Source organism: Apaloderma vittatum, unplaced genomic scaffold, assembly GCF_000703405.1.
Source record: "Apaloderma vittatum isolate BGI_N311 unplaced genomic scaffold, ASM70340v1 scaffold11403, whole genome shotgun sequence".
NCBI lineage: Eukaryota > Metazoa > Chordata > Aves > Trogoniformes > Trogonidae > Apaloderma > Apaloderma vittatum.
In genome coordinates this window covers 60051-68211 of record NW_009708664.1, presented here as the reverse complement: position 1 = coordinate 68211, position 8161 = coordinate 60051, and the positions used below count along the sequence as shown (strand labels likewise).

Sequence of the window (8161 nt, the reverse complement as noted above, 5' to 3'; positions counted from 1 at the left end):
TCTTGTAGACCAGGACACCTGGGCGAGGTGGCACCGGAGGAGACACACTAGGGCTGTTGTTGGCTGGCAGTGTGCTGTCGGCTCCTGTGGCAGGGTTGCCACAGGCTGTCGGGAGTCGCAACGTGGGGAGCAAGGCTGGAGGTGTGGGGTGTTGGGTGCAGCCTTGAGACCTGCCGCCCTCTTCTCCCACCTCTGCCTTCCACCCCAACAGGGGGACATGCTCGTTTTCACCGGGTGGCACAAAAGTTATAGCTTGTGTCAGCTCACCCTCTTGTCGAGGCACACACTGGCGTGGTGGGACGGTGTGGTTCAGAAGTTGATCTGCACCACCGGGACCGCACATGATGGTGGGGCAGGACTGTGAGGTTGCTGATCTAAACCCAGTTCTCTTGTGGAATGAGAAACTTTGGCAAAATTGAAAAGGTAAACTTCTCACTCAAGGAATCTTTTCAAAGCCAGTTCCACTCCCTGAGAATTTTTGATGCTTCTGTTTGGTAAATTAAATGTAAATATCTAGAATTATTTAGTGCATTCCTAAGTAACACACTAGATCGTTAGGTATTCTTTCAACCTAACTGTGAAATCTTTGATGCACCCTCTCTCCCCCTTTGAATTTTGCATATTACCAGCTGGAAGAAAGTGTAGTATGTGATGTAAGGTAGGCACCTGGTTTGAAGGGTCTCTTCAAACCAAAGTTAACTTGCTCAGGTCCAGATTTGGGGTTTTGATTAAAGACAAATGGGATAGAAAGTGTTAAGACTGTATTTGTGAAAGTAGATTTTGACAGACCCCAAAATAGACCAGCAGCTGGAGTTTCTCCCCTTCCCTTTTCACATTTTTTGGATTACAAATGGAATAATATCTGCTTCAGTTATTCCTGGCACACAGACACCCACAAAAACACACACACCTTTTAATATATGGTTGCTAGGTTGCTTGCTTGCTTTGACGTACAGTGAGCTGTCTTCCCTTTCCTCCTGTACCCTCCCCCATAAACACGCTTGATACAGCTCATAACCCAGCTGTACCAAGGATCTAACACTTGGGGGGAACCAGAAACAAAGTCAGAGTGTGAGAAGTTACCTTGCTTGTTTACGTATTTGGGTTTAGGGAGGTAGGTATCCAGTTCGCATTGCCTAAAGAAACCGCCACATTCCACTTGGAAGTAGAACAGTTACAGTGGCCTCTCTATGGAAGAAGTGATTGCTAGAGATAAAGAATAAGTAAAAGCTTGTTACTCAACCTTAAGCTTCAGGAAACCTACCAGGCAGTATCGCTTATTTACAGGCATTTTTTATTTTGTTCAGAACCACATTTGAACTTTCTTAGAGAGGTGCTATCCAAGTATGATGACAAAGCTCAAATGAATTTGTGATAATAAGCATGTCTTGTAAAATATAATTTCCTACAACAGTAAAAGGTGATTTTCAAGAGTGGGTAGGTAGTTAAGACTTATTCTGTTTCTTTTGTATGTATTTAGCATTTTCCTCTCCACACGATGAGACAAATCTGCACGGGCTATTGGGGATCTTGATGAAAAAGAAAGCCCTACAGATTATCACTTTGAGAGTCTTTCCTTGGGAGAATGAAAAGTTAGAGACTTGTACATGGACTTATTACACATACTGTCTTGGTATCGCTGGTCAGATAGTCCATTGTTGGACATAGTCAGTTAAAGCAGATCATTTATGTCTTAACCAGTACAGAAAGGCATATCCAAATTGTCTTTATAACCTCTTAGGCTAAATGTATCAGTTCACTAAATAACAGGTGTCACCAAGGAGCTCTGACACTTCCAGTCTGAACAATTTGCCATAATGTGGCTATGTCAAGTTGTAAGATTAGAGTTTGTTTCATGTTTGAGACCTGACGTAGCTATGTCCTATCATTCCCTGGGGCAGGAAGATATAGGACTCTGCAGGTAGGGGGAGATATATGTCTCTTTTTAGATTGTATTTGTTCTCCTTGTAAGGGTTTTCAAGCCTCTGGTGAAGAGGAACTTTCAAGGGCTGATCCTGCATTCCTCACATGCTAAAACAAGGAATTGGAGGGAATTGTGTGCATGTAAAGAGTAACTAGTTATTGCAAAACACTTTTCTAGTATTCAGGGTATAAAGGCTAAATGAACACGGGAAAGGTTAACAGCTGAAATGTCTTAAACTTTGCTGTTACCAAACACGTGCTTTGTGCTGCATGGTACTTGGGAAAGGCTGCTGAGGCTGCAGGTGAAAAATGTGAATGCACTTACATACTATGTCGATTACATTGGACCTGCTAGCAAAAGCAAGAAGTAGCTCCTCCTACTGCAGGACTGAAGAAGTTTTCTGTGTGTTAGGACTTTTCCTTCCCTGTGTTTTCTCTTGTGCTGCTCTGCACTTCACAGCAGGGTTGGGTTCTCCAACATCATCTCACCATCTACATAAAGAGTGCTCGCTGCATGTGAGCTAAAAGGAGTCTTTCTCATGTCTACTTTCTGTGGCTTTGTATTAATTCACATATATATGTGAAGAACTCACAGAGTTACTGTGCTAACACCCATGTCCGTATATGTTATTGGAAGGAACTGCAAAAAGTTTCTTTTTTTTTCCCTGCTATATGCAGGAAATGCAACATTGTATTCTTCAGATATGTCAGTGATTGTCAAGTTGACTTGGGGATGTAACGCTTTTTAATGGCTACATAGAAAGATTTGGTATACAGCTGTTGGCTTTTTTCCCCCTCTCCTTAACTCATTTAATTTAAGGCTGGAATTTAAAAGTGTCGTATAAACAGTTTAACACTTTGTGGTATGAAATTTCACTATAATTTTTCTTTTTTTTTTTTCCTTGGATGTAAGAAGGTCAAGATACTGTAAGTCAAGGATATGAAAACTTCTGTAACAGAATGATAGACATTGCCCCTTAAAATTCCAGATCCAATGTATGTCATCATATATGAATAGAACACTAATATTACTCATGTACTAAAAATGACCAGTGAAGTTTTAGGATTTTTATGCTCCATGCTCGCTTTGTGAGATGATATATTTTTTTAAATTTATCAAAAAGAAAAATGTAAATCTTGACCTGTGTTGTCAGTGTTTCATGCAATGTGAGTCATTACAGTTGAAACTCTTGTATTCTTTTATTTAATTTGGTATATTATTTTCAATGTAATTCTTCCAAAATTAGCTACAGTCATGTTGCAGAGACTTAACAAATGCTGTTTTTCTCCTTAGTTTTTAGACTTATATTTTTAGGAATGCTTAGATATTGTTAAAGAACTTGTCTTTGCTTTTTCTTTGACCCTTGACCGACTCATTCCTATTTGTGTATGAAAAGTAGAATGCGAGCTTGAAATTCAGTGGCCTGGACTCTGACACTATTGGTTGCTCTTGTTGCTGGCAATAACAAAAAAATAAAATAAATACGCACAGTGAAGTACACAGTACATGTAGCAGCTAAATGAGTATTATACAATCTGTAGCTGTTTTGATTATATGGATCTGCTACTACATTTTCTATGCTGCTGAACGGCATTTCCTACTGACATTATCTGATCCTGGCTCTGAAGGAACTCTTAAACAAGAAGAAGGAGCAGTAGAATAAGAGCACAAGTCTGGGGCACAGCCTGCTCCTGAAGCTGCCCGTGCAGAATCAGGTAAAATTCATATTCTTTTGAAGAATATGATACCAGCCCCTGTACAGCTCTTTGGTTCCCCAAAGACTGGTGCCCCTTAGTACTTTAGGCCTTCAAGGCTCTAGCAGGTAGAATGAATCTTTATCACTGTCCTCCTGTTGGAATGCTTTCAGTGTTTTGTAGAGCTTTTCCTCCCCACAAACTGCAACTCATATAAATAAAATGAAATTACATTGTAATTATAGATAGCAGTTGCTAGGCTGAAATTAAATGCCATAGTAGTCATCTTTGACACTGATCTATGTGCTTTGGAAGTTTAATAAATATACAGTGCTCGATTTGGTCAGTAGAAAGAAAGCAACATTCCCATTGGTTTTGATTAGAAAAATTCAATTTTTACTGGAAGCGTAATATTTGCCTTCTTAAAAAGCTGCGAATTTTCACCCAGACCTCTAAGGCCTGAGAAAAATTCTAAGTGGAAGTTTTCCCTAAATGAAGAAGTGTTTTTACCAAGCTGGCTCTCATATAGTTAGTTTTTTTTTTTATTTCCTAGCAAAAGCTGCCTAAACGTCTTCTCCAAATAAAATTAAAGAATCAAACTCCAAACATGACACTATACATATTGAGAAAAGTATGAGAGTGCATTGGAAGGGGCGTGCGGATTAATGCAGGAGATCCCTTCGTTTAAATCCATGTGTGGAAGCCTCACCTGGCCTCTCTGGAAGATGTGCCGAGCAGCAGCGCGTGAACAACTCGGAGGCTCCCGGGGTTTGCTGTGGGCCCTGGTGCATTTCTCTCCCTCGTCACGCGTGCAACCTGGCTGAAGGCACTGAATAATTCCTGTCTCGTGGCTGTCAGGTGGTCGTCATGTTATTACTCCGTGAGCATCCCACCACACAGGTTCCCAGTTGAGAGATGGAAGCGGTGGAGAGGTCAAGGCCTGAAAGAAAAGGTACCCAGGCTCTCTGCAGGTGGTTTCTGCAAGCAAAGAAAGGCAGCAGTGTTAGAGAGGTGTGTGCTGCTGTTCTCCACGCTGTGAGAAGATGCTTTCGGCTCTGTGGAGCTCATAACGGATTTCACGTTTTAGACACGCATGCTAAAATGGGTTATGCATGCAGAAAAGAAAATGTTCGGACAAGGATTTAAGATGTAAGCCCAACAATCTCAACCAAAATGTTATTTTGTTGCAGTATTGTAGTTGTTTTCAAGGCCTCACAAGACACATATTTAAGGAGAAAATCTGCACTCAGAAAGAATTTGAAATGTTCACATGTTTGCACATCTGTAAATGCTAGTTGGAAACCCTTAGATTTCATGGGTTTTTTTTCCAGCTTAGCTCAAAAGAAGAAATGCCAGTAATAGGGAAAATAACGATTTTAAATAACGATGATGGTTGTACGCAGTTTTAATGGGGTGGGATTTCCGAATGCAGAATGAGGGCAGTTCACAGGCCCAGAGACAGAAACCCTGAAAATTCAGAGAGCACCAGTCCTAAGTAAAATCTCTGCAGGCACAGAATCTAATGACTAAACAAGATGTGGTGGTCTGTGGCTGTTCTGTAGTGTTGGATAAAAGTGGATTGTGAATCTTGATCATTGAGTGTTCTTCCTGGGTAAATCCTAAAAAGAAGCAGTAATCTCTAGTCAGCAGGCAAAATACAGAGCAGTGTCAGTGTTCCTTCAGAGATTGGCTCTGCTGTTCTGTGGAATCCAACTCGGATTGACAAAAGTGTATGTGCATTTCAAGGTTGGCTGCTAGTAATTCTTTGGCAAGACTGGGCTGTAGTTCGGCAGCAGTGGGGCATTATGTGGTGTGAGATTGTGGGGCAGCAGTTCCAGAGAACCTGGCAAGATGTAAACATAAAATAACTCTAGATGAAATTAGGGGATTAGACATACCTAGTCACATTGCATAAAATGATGTACACTACATATATGAAAATTACCGAATTATTAGAATTTTGAGAAGGACACAGCGAATGCAGCTGGCAAGGTTTTCTGAGGGAAACATTGCTGAAACATTATGTGTGGGTGTTCTTAGTTAAAAAATATTTTTTTTCCCATGTATCATTTCAGTGACAGAAGGAAAGGGACTACACTTTAAAAAGCTATCATAAAATGCCATGTTTCTGTAATGAGTTTGTATGCCGCTACATAGTTGAAGGCTTAGAATCGTAGAACCATGGAATATCTCAAGTTAGAAGGGACCCATAGGGATCATCAAGACCAACTCCCTGCTCCTTGCAGGACTACAATGTCTGACTGTTCCAGCCAGCAACACTCTGTTAGATCACAAGTCTAGTCTGGCATTTATGCCAACTTTACACAGGACTAAATACACAAATTTTGGATTATACCTCATGGTTTGTAAGTGTAAGCACTTAATCAGTGGCATATAGGTCATCTTGGATGACAACGGAAAGTGGAAAGACAGCAGAAGTCAGTTAGCACTTGTACGAATGATACAGCTGGATGAATAAATGAAAAACAGAGATACCCATCTTCCATGCCTGTCACAGACGCATTGGTCAGGGAGGGCCTATTTTGAATCCTGGTGATATTTATAGCCTGAGAATACGTTTGGTTTGCGTCTTTGAGAGGAACACTTTATTCCCATATATAGTATGTACGGTTCTGTTTAAACGAACGTGCTGCCACTGAAATGTGTTGAGTTCAGTTTGCTTTGCAATGATATATTGCATGTATTTGTCTGTTTGAGAGTTACAGAAACAGAGAGCGTTATCCAAAGCCTGTTGAAATAGAGGGAGGCAGTCCTAATAACTTTGAAGGTTTTGGACTCAGGCCTAGAAGTTCACCATGTTCTAGATGAATCAGATTTTTTTTCTTTAAATGATTATTATGTCAACATTTTAAGCTTTTAAAAGCTTTTTTCTTTTGTTGTAGCAAGGTGTATTTACTTGGCTTGTGGCCATTATGTCTGGGTTTTCAACATTAGAAACATAATATTTAAAAAATCACGTGAGGTATGTTTCCATTCCAGTCAAGACTTACACCTTCTGTCAAAAGGCCCCTCTTGGAAATAAAAATTTGAGTGCTTGAACTGTTGATAATATCTTACAGTGGTATCTCTCCCGAAGCTGATGCATAATGATAAATACTGGCTTTTTTTTTTTTTAATAACTGCAGTAAGTGCACATTTAGTGGAACTGGCCAAGGTCCCTTGCCCCGTGGATCAAGGAGACCCTTGTGGAGCTGCAGCCCTGACTCCTGGAAATCCCTTTGGATGCCCTTAGCTTCGCTGCCTAATTTAAGCATCAGGACTGATAACAAATAGTGGAGAAAAAACCCCAAATCTCATCAGCAGGTCAGAAGAGTGTTGAGAAGTGTGGTTACATCATCAGCAATTGTACCTTAACACAGCTGGGCCAGAATTTGTGTGGCTTGTTCCTGTAACTGCTAGGTACAGGTCTACTGCGCTGCAATTTTAGTGATCTTTATACATTGAGGAATAAATTTATTTTACAGTTTTGTTCCCCTTTGTCCAAACAAATGCTGGCTAAATATTTGGCATTTTCTTTCTTGTTATATTCCATTCATTTTACATGATAGCTTTTACATTTTTATATAATGGTTTAGCTTTATTTGTTAAACTAAAAAAGGTGACTTACTTTAATTTTGCTATAACTGAGATTAGCACTACTGGTGTTGGATTAATTTTCTATTTTAAGTGTAGGGGAAACATGATTACAGATATGTCTTTTAAAAGGAGTTATTTGCAAATGGTCACCTTAATATTACAAAAATAAATATAAATATATTAGAGTGATTCCTTGTTTAAGCATCTTGTAATTTTTTCTAGTATGAACTCTGTTAAAGTCATTTTAGTTGTGATTGTGCACGGGTACTCTGCTGGGTGGAAATTACTTACAACAGGTTAGTAGCTTCTTTGACCTACAATGGTCATAGTTGGTGTAGAGCACTTCAGATGCTTTCAGATAAGGTGAGTCCTTTGGCTACAAGTGATTTGACATCATTTTTTGAAAGTGAGTTTGCTGATCAACAGGCAGATGTGTTTTTACATTTTCTAGGTTATTGTACTATAAATATTGTTTCATTAGGAAGCTAATAAACTCTACTTGAGTTTTAAGGACTGAAGGAAAAAACCCGCCTTGTTCTTTTCCTTTAAGTCACAAGAACAGCCTAGTTAGGAGAAAATATTGCAAGGTCTGTCTATGTGTGGTGCAAACATTTTTTTCCCATAAGGGATTTTTTTTTAATGCTTCAATTATAGACTTCTGATGAATTGATTTTGTTATATAGGAAGTTTTCCCAGCTTTTTGTGTTAGTTTTCTATTCCCAGTATGTTTATATCCAAAGGCTTTTTATTCCTTCAGCGTCAGAAACAGTGGACTGCTGGCTTTATGTTTGCATTATTTTCATATCACTTCAGGCTCTCAGCTATAATGCATACTTATTTCCTCATGTCCTTTCCGGTAATGTAATTTTTCTGTTGTCTGCAGGGTATGGTTATAGTCACCGTTTGTTATGTTCTGCTTTTTTTAGAGACACGTGGATTATATGCT

At 39.5% G+C, this 8161-nt stretch overlaps 1 pseudogene; it reads left to right on the top strand.

Moving 5' to 3' along the window:
* Window positions 1-141, top strand: part of LOC104271842 — a 475-nt pseudogene extending 334 nt beyond the window's left edge.
* The last annotated feature ends 8020 nt before the right edge of the window (window positions 142-8161 follow it).